The sequence below is a fragment of the Eumetopias jubatus genome, unplaced genomic scaffold (genome assembly GCF_037043125.1).
Source record: "Eumetopias jubatus isolate StellerSeaLion01/CBP00866 unplaced genomic scaffold, mEumJub1_p1.0 scaffold_8, whole genome shotgun sequence".
NCBI classification, from domain to species: Eukaryota; Metazoa; Chordata; class Mammalia; order Carnivora; family Otariidae; genus Eumetopias; species Eumetopias jubatus.
The window spans coordinates 119,475,793-119,486,335 of NW_028274814.1; the positions used below are offsets into that span (position 1 = coordinate 119,475,793).

At 41.0% G+C, this 10,543-nt stretch overlaps 1 pseudogene; it reads left to right on the plus strand.

The window, feature by feature from the left end:
- The first annotated feature begins 1,104 nt into the window (after positions 1-1,104).
- LOC114223002 (ATP synthase F(0) complex subunit g, mitochondrial pseudogene) lies at positions 1,105-1,416 on the plus strand (annotated as a pseudogene).
- Positions 1,417-10,543: the final 9,127 nt, after the last annotated feature.

A 10,543-nucleotide genomic window follows, 5' to 3' on the forward strand; every position in this document is an offset into this window, starting at 1 on the left:
ACACTAGTGATTTAGGGTATATTTTGATCTGTTAGAAGAAACTGTATCTCAAAATTTTAAAGAGAGAAGAATTTATATATATATATATGCCAAAAATAAGGGTAACTACTATGAAGGGATAAAATATGACTCTAAAAATGAAAAATAAAAAATGTTTTTTTTAAAAAAGGGATTGATAAGATGTTGGTTGAAAAAGGGAAAAAGAAAAATTCAAAAAAAACAGTTAAAAAATTAACTTTGAAAAACTAATGAATTATGGTAAAAAAGCCATGAATTCTATGTGCAGTATTCCCCTAGCGCTGGAGTTCTGCCGTTCTCCTTGATCGGTAAACTTGGTCTTGGCTTGCTGGCTGTTCGTGCTGATCTTCTGGGGGAGGGGCCTGTTGCTGTGGTTCCCAAATGTCTTTGCCGGAGGCAGAATTGCCCCGCCCTTGTCGGTCCGGGCTAAGCAATCTGCTCCGGTTTGCTCTCAGGAGCTTTTGTTCCCTGCAAGCTCTCGATACAGCTTTGGAGGACCATGGTGAAAATGGTGGCATCCCAGTCTCTGCCCGGAGGAGCTGAGAACTCGGGGCCCTGCTCCTCAGTGCGCCCCCAGAGAAAAGCAGTCAATCACTCCCGTCTCCCCCGTCTCCGGGCGCACTCCGTGCTCACCCGGCCTGTGACCGAGCATTTCTATCTCTGGCACCCGACCCCGTGTGGAGTCTCCAAACCCAGCAGATCCCTGCGGTGTGCTCCCGCGCCACTCCTCCTGGGGGGAGGAAGGAGAGTCTCCCCGGCTCTGCCACTAGTTGGGTCCCTGCTGGAGGAGCAGTGGCCTGACTGGGCCGCGGATCACAGTTTATGGCCACCCCGAGCTGAGAGCCCGCGCCTCAGCTCCGTCTCTGCAGCCGGCTTCCCCGCTCCGATACCTGGGAGCTCTGCCGCACTCAGGCACCCCCGGTCTTTCTGTGACCCCGAGGGTCCTGAGTCCACACTGTCCCGCGAGGTTTCCACCTCCCACTTAGCCACTGGAGTGACGTCCCTCAGTGGAACCGACTTCTAAAAGTTCCAATTTTGTGGACATTCAGCAGCCGTCCAGGGCAACGGACCTTCCAGCTTGGAACTATGGCCCAGTTTGTCCGTAACCTCGCAGAGAAGGCCCCGGCGCTGGTGAACGCTGCTGTGACTTCCTCAAAGCCTCGACTGGCCACATTTTGGCACTATGCCAAGGTTGAGCTGGTTCCTCCAACCCCTGCTGAGATCCCTACAGCTATTCAGAGCCTGAAAAAAATAGTCAAGAGTGCTCAAACTGGTAGCTTCAAACAGCTCACAGTTAAGGAAGCTCTGCTGAATGGTTTGGTGGCCACCTAGGTGTGGATGTGGTTTTATGTCGGCAAGATCATAGGCAAGCGTGGCCTCATTGGCTATAATGTTTGAAGACCAAACTTTAACATCTGTTTATATGTGGCTTATTATTTGAGTGTTCTTGGACCATGTGTGATCAGACTGGTATTTGAGTAAAAGAAGATAATGTATCAAAAAAAATAATTAAAAAAATAAAAGTTCCAATTTTGTGCTCCGCAGCTCTATCACTTGCCAGAAGCGGCCGACAGAGGCCCCCTCCCCCGCCATTTATCCTCCCGAATATCGCCTCGGATTCACTTCTCCACACGTCCTACCTTCCAGTTAGCGGTCGCTTCTCTGTTCAGAGAGTTGTTGCTACTCTCTTCTTCGATCTCCTGTTGAGTTCGTAGGTGTTCAGAATGGTTTGATCCCTCTTCAGCTGAATTCCTGAGACCAGAGGAAATCCAGGTCTCCTACTCCTCCGTCATCTTGCTCCGCCCCCCTGGCCTCTTCTCATCTTGAAGTCAGCCTAGCCGGGAGTCTCATTCAAAGAATTAAAGTCAGAAATAACCAAGAAGCAATTTTTTATCTCTATGAAATCTATTAAAATTGTCCAGAGATCCCACTGTTAACACACAGCAAACATGATAGAAACCAGCTCTTCCTGCCAGTTTTTGCCTACAGAAAAATCTCATTTCTGTGCGTGCTTTCATAGGCCTTGCACTTGCCCCCAGGGACCCTCTTTTCCCTCTCCAAGCTCCCGAAACCTCTCAAACTCAGCTCCCACAAAATGTCTTTTCTGTCTCCCCTCCCACTGTCTGAATCTACTACTTTTCTCTTGTCAGTAGTTCTCTGATATTTCCAGTGCCAGCCTGGCAGGCTTCTCCCAACTTCTCCGGTCTCCTCATCATCCACAAGCAGTCAGTGGTTGGCCCAGGAACCCACCTGGCAACACATCATTATGCTGGGGGAGGCAGCAAGAGGGGCTTGGCTTCTTCCCCTCAGCAAGCTGAGGGCAGAGGGGAGGCGATGAATATGTAAATGATAGTTTTTCCCTATTAGGAGGGAACTATTTAATAAATCCTAATTGAATACTTATTGCGGGGGCAAAACACTGCCAGGTGTGAACTTGTTAAAACAGACATAGCCCGTGGCCTCAAGGAGCTTACTGTCTACAGGAGAAGGCAGTTCCCAATAAGTGAAAAATCACTCATGTGAGGAGTCCTGCAGCCACCAGGACTCTAATCCCGATGTCCCTAATGATGGAAATTAAAGAGGTCACATCCCATTCCACATCCAGTGTTAAGTGTAGAGACCTCTTCAAGATGTCTGTAAAGTTCCCGGGGAGAGGCAGATGAAGAATGAGGTATATTTTCCTACCTCTGCTGAATTCCCATTCTCTGCTCTATGCCTTGAGGTCAATCCTTTATCTCCCTGATTCCCCACTGAAGCAACAAGGGAACAAAGCCTGTGATGTGTAGCAAAACTTTCGCTGAAGTTTTCTAGGTCACTGTCAGAGAGCTACATTCCTGCATGATGCAGCAAATAACTTTAAAACTACATAGTAGTCATCTCATCCTAAAAGTCCTTCTGGCCACCATGACACAGGGGATTTCTCACTGGTTTCCCTACTTCAATTAGCACCCAGACATTGATCATCTTGCTGTTTCACGTGTATGTGAGACACGTGCATACATGTGCGTGCGGGCGCACACACACACACACACACTAATTCTAAATTCCTCTTACTCCATTATACACAGAAATTCAGCTCTCTTCTCCCTTATACCCAGACTCAGCTCCAGGCCCAGCCCTAGATAACCAAAACCTTCAGGTAGTCAGACAAGCAAAAGAGCTAGCTCTTTTGTTCATGTTCAAAAGCAAAGGAACCACAAATGTACATAGCCTTTCCTCCAACAGGATCTACCCTCTTAACTAAGTAACCAAAAAATTACACCAACACTGAATGATATAAAAGTTGTCCCTTTCTGTGTAATAAGATTAGATCAAATACTCTCTAAGATCCACTAGAATATAAGTTCCAAAAGAGCAGGGACAATGTCTCTTTCTCTGCTATATCCTGGATCTAGCACAATTCTATCTCAACAAGTAGTTGTTTCTTAAATAATTTGTTAAAGTCTCTTTCACTGCTGACATTCTGTGATCCTTTCACATTTGCAATTCTTATTTTTATTTTTTATTTCATACTTTTCTCACATATGGAGAAAGAACAGAAGAAAAGTCTTAGTCCAAAGAGTTAAAGCATTAAGCTTGTTTTTTATTACTGTTTTGGGATTATTTCAGCTATGAATAACTGAAGAACCAGCTAAAAATGGCTTAAATGATAAAGAAATGTATATTCCACTGAATGCAAAGTTCAAAGATGATATTGTCCCATATTAACCAAGTCAGCTGCTTGGCAACGTTATCAATATTCAAGTTCCTTTTGTCTTTCTACTCTGCCATCCTCCTTGAGGTCCTTAAGAACGTCTACCCGTAGCTGCAAAATGGCCGTGGCTGCGCTGAACATCATATTTACACATGACAAAGCCCTTCTCTGGGTCCTTCATCAGGAACAGAGATTACCTTCCCAAACGCCAGTCTGTGGACTTTACCTCACATTTCACTGGCCAAAATCACATCCCACGCTCAGTCCTACTCCAGTCAATGGCAAGGGGGATAAAAGAAGCATGGCTGCGTAAGACCTATCAGGATTTAGCCCTTGGACTTGGGACACCAGAGTCCCAGGAGATCCCAAAGTCCCGGAAGAAGATGGCCACTTTTTACCTGAATAAAATTTGGGGTGGTAGCAAGGATAAAGGAAGGCGAGTCTCTGGGTAGTCAACCAACAGCATATACCATAATTACTATGATAAAAAAAGCCATTCCAAATATGATAAGAATTATTTGGGGGGAAGAGACTAATCCCAAATGAAATAAATGTTTTTCAGATTGCATCACTGATGAACCCAAAATTGTCAATATTGATGCATTAATCTCTTTTTCTACAAACCTTTAATCATATTTTATGTCCAAAGTAATTGGGAGTATTGGAGGAAAAAAAACTGTTAATGTCTCCCTTCCTTTCATTATTTAGGATTCCTGTTTTAATTGAAAACTTTCTGAGGGATGTATTCCCATCCCCTATGCCATGACACTGAAACAAACAAAAACCACATGCAATGGATTACACCAAACCCTAAGAAGCTGTTATTTATTTTAAATGCCATATAACCCACCCTCTTGGAAATATTCATTATCTTGTGGAAGCTTCTCTCCTGGATACCAACATAGAACACATTAGAGTTAGTCGTTAATTCTAGTGACCACAGCAAATAGGGACAGACACTGAGGCTGTAAGTACAAAGTGTCAGGCAACCTGGTGGAGATCCAGAGAGGAAGACAATGTACCCTTCTGCATCTAGATTAAGTGACAAAAATCTGACCTAAGCCATCTTAAAAACAGGATTTTTACTGATTTATCAAGACATTCTCCGTGATTCTTCATAGAAAGGAAACTTCTCCCTAATTCAAATTTTTGTATCATCTTCTTTTAGGACTTTTTTTTTGAAAGAACAAAAAGTTTAAAAGCTTCCTACTTGCCAAATAGCACAGCATGATAAATACTATAGCACCCAAATTACTATCAGCAGAGTCCCAGTAATTCACATCTGCTCATGGAGTTTCCTTTACAATCAATCAGGTGTATTGAAAAGGTCTTTGTGATGAAGAAGGGAACAAAAGTCACCTGTGTTTTTCAGTTTACTCTAATTTGTACACAAGATATAATTTGCTACACCGCAGGTCTCTTGCTCAAAGAGATTCAAAACAACAAAAGCAAAAATAATCACTACTATTCTGAGACTGAGCTAAGTGATAAAGAATCTAGCTGTGATCAGCTGGGAATTACATTAAATCTAAACCTTACAAAGGAGCAAAGATTTTTAGTGAAGGAAAACGCCTTAAAGTTTATCCACTGTAACCCCTCATTTCATAGATGATGAGGCCAGTGGCCTTGTAGTTAACATGGCCAACTGGATACATAAGTTGATTTTCATTCCCTCTTCATACCCAATTAGACTATTGGTAAAGGAACACAGAAGGTGTAAACTCTCTAGGCAAAGAGAACAGGAGTGGAGATACTACTAGACAAGAAACCACAGTGGGATAGACGAGTGGTGGTCACCAGCTTAGCAGACAGAGAAATCTGGAAATTAAGTGCGTCCAAAGGGAAACTCAATGGTGAGAAAACCTGCTTGTGCCCCTAACCCCCAGAAAGGACGGGAACTGGTGACACCAGTTATCTCTGAAGTGGTGAGGGATGGGAATGCAGATCCAGAATATTGATTAAAAGCCAGGATAAGGAGCTGGTACATTTCCAAAATCCCCTTCCCAACTCTACTCAGTCAGGAGACTGCTCATCCTCCACTTTGACAGAAAGTGAGAGGTTTCTACTCTAGAAACACCGAACCAGAGAAGCTGCATGCTAAGGCAATGGAAGGAGGGATGAGGCACAACAGGGAATTACACTGAATTAATAACAATGACAACGATGATAGTAAAAATGGGTAACTCATTGAACACTCATTATGTTTCAAATACTTTAGGCACTGTATTTGTAATTAATTGCTCAACCCTAACAACTATCCCATAAAGTAGATACTGTTAGTGTCCTCATTTTACAAATGAGGAAACAGGTACAACAAGTCAGAAGTGACAGAGCAGAACTTTGAAACCAGGCAGTCTGACTGTAGCATCTAATTATTAACCATCATACAAGGGACGATCATACCGTCATGGTTTCCAGAAAGCCATGATTCAGATATACAGCTCCAATAGTAAATTTGAGTGTTCATCATTACAGAAGCTGAAGAACCACAGAGAAAAGACCTACAAGTCCTGCCTGATCAAAGTGACCAGTCAGCCCAACCCACCAAGCACATGGAGTTTTAACTCAACTTTTTAGAACCTTACAATTTAATATGAACAGACAGCCAAGGACACCATACATTTGAGCAAAGTCTGTAATGTGAAATAGAGGAACCAAAATAAAGTAAAGAAAGGCAATTCAGAGAGAACAGAAACAACATACAGAAGAAAACTTTTAAAAAACTAGAATATCCTCAAAAAAATAAGAAAACAATCACATCCCCAGAAACAAATGATGTTATTAAAAAATATACATATATACTTGTAACAAGAAAAAAAATTTTAATTTTTAAAAAATGACACCAGAAATTTTAAAATTTAAACAGAAAAAATCAGAAGTCAAAGATGAAGAAATTAGAAAATAAATAGGTACACAGATAAATAGAGGAAAAATGAGAAATCTGTACAATCAATCTAGTATTCTAATATTTTATTAGTAAGAATTCCACAAAGAACCCCACAGAGAGAGAAAAGAAAAAATTAGCAAAGAAATAATACAAGAAAATTTTCCAGAACTGAAAAAAAAAACTTTGAAAAGGACCTATTGAGTATCCAGCACAATGAACAATAAGAAATAATTCCAAGGTATGTCATTTTAAATTTCAGAATATCAGGAATGAAGAAAAGATCAAAAGAAATTCAGGCAGGAAAAAAGTAACATGTCCAAAGAATTAAGAATCAGAACAACATTAGATTTCTTAAGAGGAACTCTAGAAGTTAGTAGACTGGGAAGAAATAGCTTCATAATTCATGATTCTGAGGGAAAAGGATTTCCAAACTAGCTTTTGCTATTTCTCCAACCTCTCCTGCCCTGTCCTGCCGAACCCAATCAAACTTGCAACCAGCTTCAAATCTAGAAGAAATTAAGTAAATCCCCAGGGGTGCATGGATTGGCCTGCACTGGATTTCGTGGGGGTGGCCATGCCAGCCAACACTGTTACCCACCACTGTGCTGTCACCATTCCAAGGAATGCACACTGGGCAACTTTCCTATGGGGATTTACATCATCTCTTGCAGACCCAAACTACTCCACCTTTATGATAGTTTTCCAAAATCTGATCTTTTGGAGCTAGTAAATTAATTTCTCTATTTTCTGTTGCTTCCCTAACCAATTACCACAAACACAGTGATATATAACAACACAACTTTATTATATCACAGGTCTTAAGTCAGAAGTCCAGGTAGACTAGACTGGTTTCTCAGCTGTGGGTCTCACAAGGCTGAAATCAAGCTCTAGGCCAACCTGAACACTTTATCTGGAGACTTTGGAAGAGAATCTGCTTCTGGACGCATTCACTTGGTTGGTAGAATTCAGTCCCTCGTGGACGTGGGGCTAAGGCCCCCACTTCCTTGCAGGCTGTCAACCAGAAACCTTCTCTCAACCCCTACAGGTCTCCCTTTGCTCTTTGCACACAGCTGCCTACACTCAGGGCGAGCAACATCATATCAAGTCCTTCGTGCCCTTGGACCCTTGCCGACTTCTCCTTCTGCTGCATCTATTCTGCCTCCAGCCAAAGAAAGTTCTCTGCTTTGAAGGGTTCATGTGATTAGATTGGGGCCGTCCAGATAATCCAGGGTGATCTCCCTATGTTAAGGTATGTGACCCTAATACATCTGCAAAATCCCTTTCACCCCATTACAAAATGTGTTCACAGTTTTCAGGATTAGGATGTGGACATCTCAGGGGAACCATTCTGCCTACCACAGTTTCTAAAGAAAAGAAACTCAGTTTACTATGGCAAGAGATAAATCTATTTAGTCCCTGGCCCTTCACTTTGGAATAGGAACATCTGTACTTTCCCATGTATGTGATAAGACCAGAAATTACTAATACAACAAAATCTGAGTGCCTACTATGTGAAAACACTGGTAGACCTTGGGAATTCAAGTGGTTAAAACACAGAGTCCACTCTCAAGGTTCTCACAATCCAGCAGAAGAGATAGAAAAGTAATCATAAAAATATGTGGAAAATACAGTGCAAGATAAACTAAATGATTTTTAAAAGCACAGCAGTAGGGCACCAACCCAGACTTATGGGATGGGGAGAAGGTTTCTTGAAGGAAGTAACACTGAAATGAATTTTCAAAGATCAGTAGGAGGAATGCCTGAGTGGCTCAGTAAGTTAAGCATCTGCCTTTGGCTCAGGTCATGATCCCAGGGTCCAGAGATTGAGCCTGCTTCTCCCTCTGCCTGCAGCTCCCCCTGCTTGTGCTTTCTCCCTCTGACAAATAAATAAATAAAATCTTAAAACACATACACACAAGGATCAGTAGGAGTTAACCAGGAGTGCTATGGGAATTGGGAAGGTAGAGAGAGGGAAAAAGCAGAAAAATATAAACATTCATACACATTTACATGCAAATATTTTAGAATACAAAATGAACATCTTAAAAGCAAGAATTCTCTTATGAGCATTGTAGGATTTTCTGGACAAAGTTCCTAAAGAACGGTATGACTATTAAAGAAAACTACATCTCCTCTAATAAGGTGTTAGTGCATTATATTCATTCTAATATTTTCTAAACACTTGCATATATGTCATTTTATATTTCATCAACCCCATGAGGTGAGAAAAGCAAATATTGTTATTCCCATTTCATGGATATAAAAATAGAGTTCAGAGGAATTAGGGACTTTATGAGAGGTGACCTAGCCATCTCCTGATGGGACTCTTATCAGAAACCAGACCATCCAGACCCAGTTAGAAAATCCAGTATTTCTTTCACTGCAGTGGGCCACATCTACTTTACAAGTTCTGTTGAATTTACGTAGCTCTTTGCTTCAGTTTTTAAATGCATCTGATATAATTATGGATTTATGAAATACCTGAAGAGCCACCAATTGATTCTTACTTTTTGCCTTTGAGCTTACTGCACAAAAAGGGAGCAAAATTATACCCTTACTTAGACGTTATTGCTTTGTTGATTTTCATGTTTCCCAAAATGAATAATTTTTGTTGTTCCACTACAGTCATTAAAAGAAATAGAAGATCTGATCCGCAGAAACATTGTGATGGTGGCAGGAAAACATCCTAGAGGACATGCGGGCTATTGATATTCTCTCCTCAAGCCTGAAACTCTCTGGAGATCCAGGAGAAACACAGAATCACAACAAAGATTGGAAAACAAATTGATAGAATCAGAGACTTTTGCAGACCTGTAAATAGCTTTTCATATTGTTGCCATTTCAGTTTGGGTTATACTTTAGTTTTGCAAATTGATGGGGGGAAAAAATCTAGTTTTATTTCAGGGTGTTTAGCTTTTCAGTTAAAGACCAAAGAGTAGGTTTATACACTCAAAATGGTTCCTTTTGGTTGCTTTAGTAAAAAATCACAAAGCTCCTTCCCCCCCAAAAGAGGCCCATTCGTTATATTGTGATGTGAGGAACAAACTCGAAGGAGAATCAGTGATTTCTTTGTCCAGAAGTTTTAACATTTTCATAAAGATCCTCTCTTCAGCTCCTCAAGCATTTGCCTTTCATTTTGTTTTATTGAATTAGGCTGCAAAGCACTGGAGCATGAAGCTCTTTGTCATCTCTAACCAGGCTTCCATTGATTCCATGTATCCATATGACTCATCTTGGTATATTCATCTATACATCTATTGCACTGAAAGAGAGAACTCTCTAATTTATTATGTAAAAGGATAAGCCACCTCCGTAGCCCATTTGTATGCATGCAGGTACACTTAAAAAGTAGATTTGCTTCCTCAAACTTAGAGCTGGCTTCTTTAGTGGCCTTAAACAAGGGAAAAATGAAATTATATTGTGATTTTTACAGTGGATTATACAACAACCGTGACAAAAGCAGGCCAATATCTCGACTTTTATTTCTTTAAATATAAGCAAATTTGACTATAAAGAACTCTTGATCAGTATAAGCAAAACTCTGCACATACACCCCCTCAAAAATGCAAATCACACTATTAATTCACCACCTGCTTCTCATCTGGGTCAGATTGCCCACAGCCCAAGCAGAGGATTTGCTGGGGTGGTGAAGGGCTTTATGTGAGTGGCCAAAAAAAATTATTTTTCTCCTGAATATTATTCTTCCAAGTATTACTGAGAGAAATATATGAAATAAGCAATAACATAAGCAAGAATTTCAGAGCCAGAAGACCTTGGCTATTGTTTATAACACATTGTCAGCTTAACCCTTCTGCAGTGTTCTTGCATTTGAAGAAACATTAGCTACAGGAAGGTTTTAGGTATGTTTTTAAGTTTCTCTTTTACTTTATTCTGATTTAGAGTCAACTTCTCTTCTAAGGATAGGTACCTGGTTTGTCCATCCC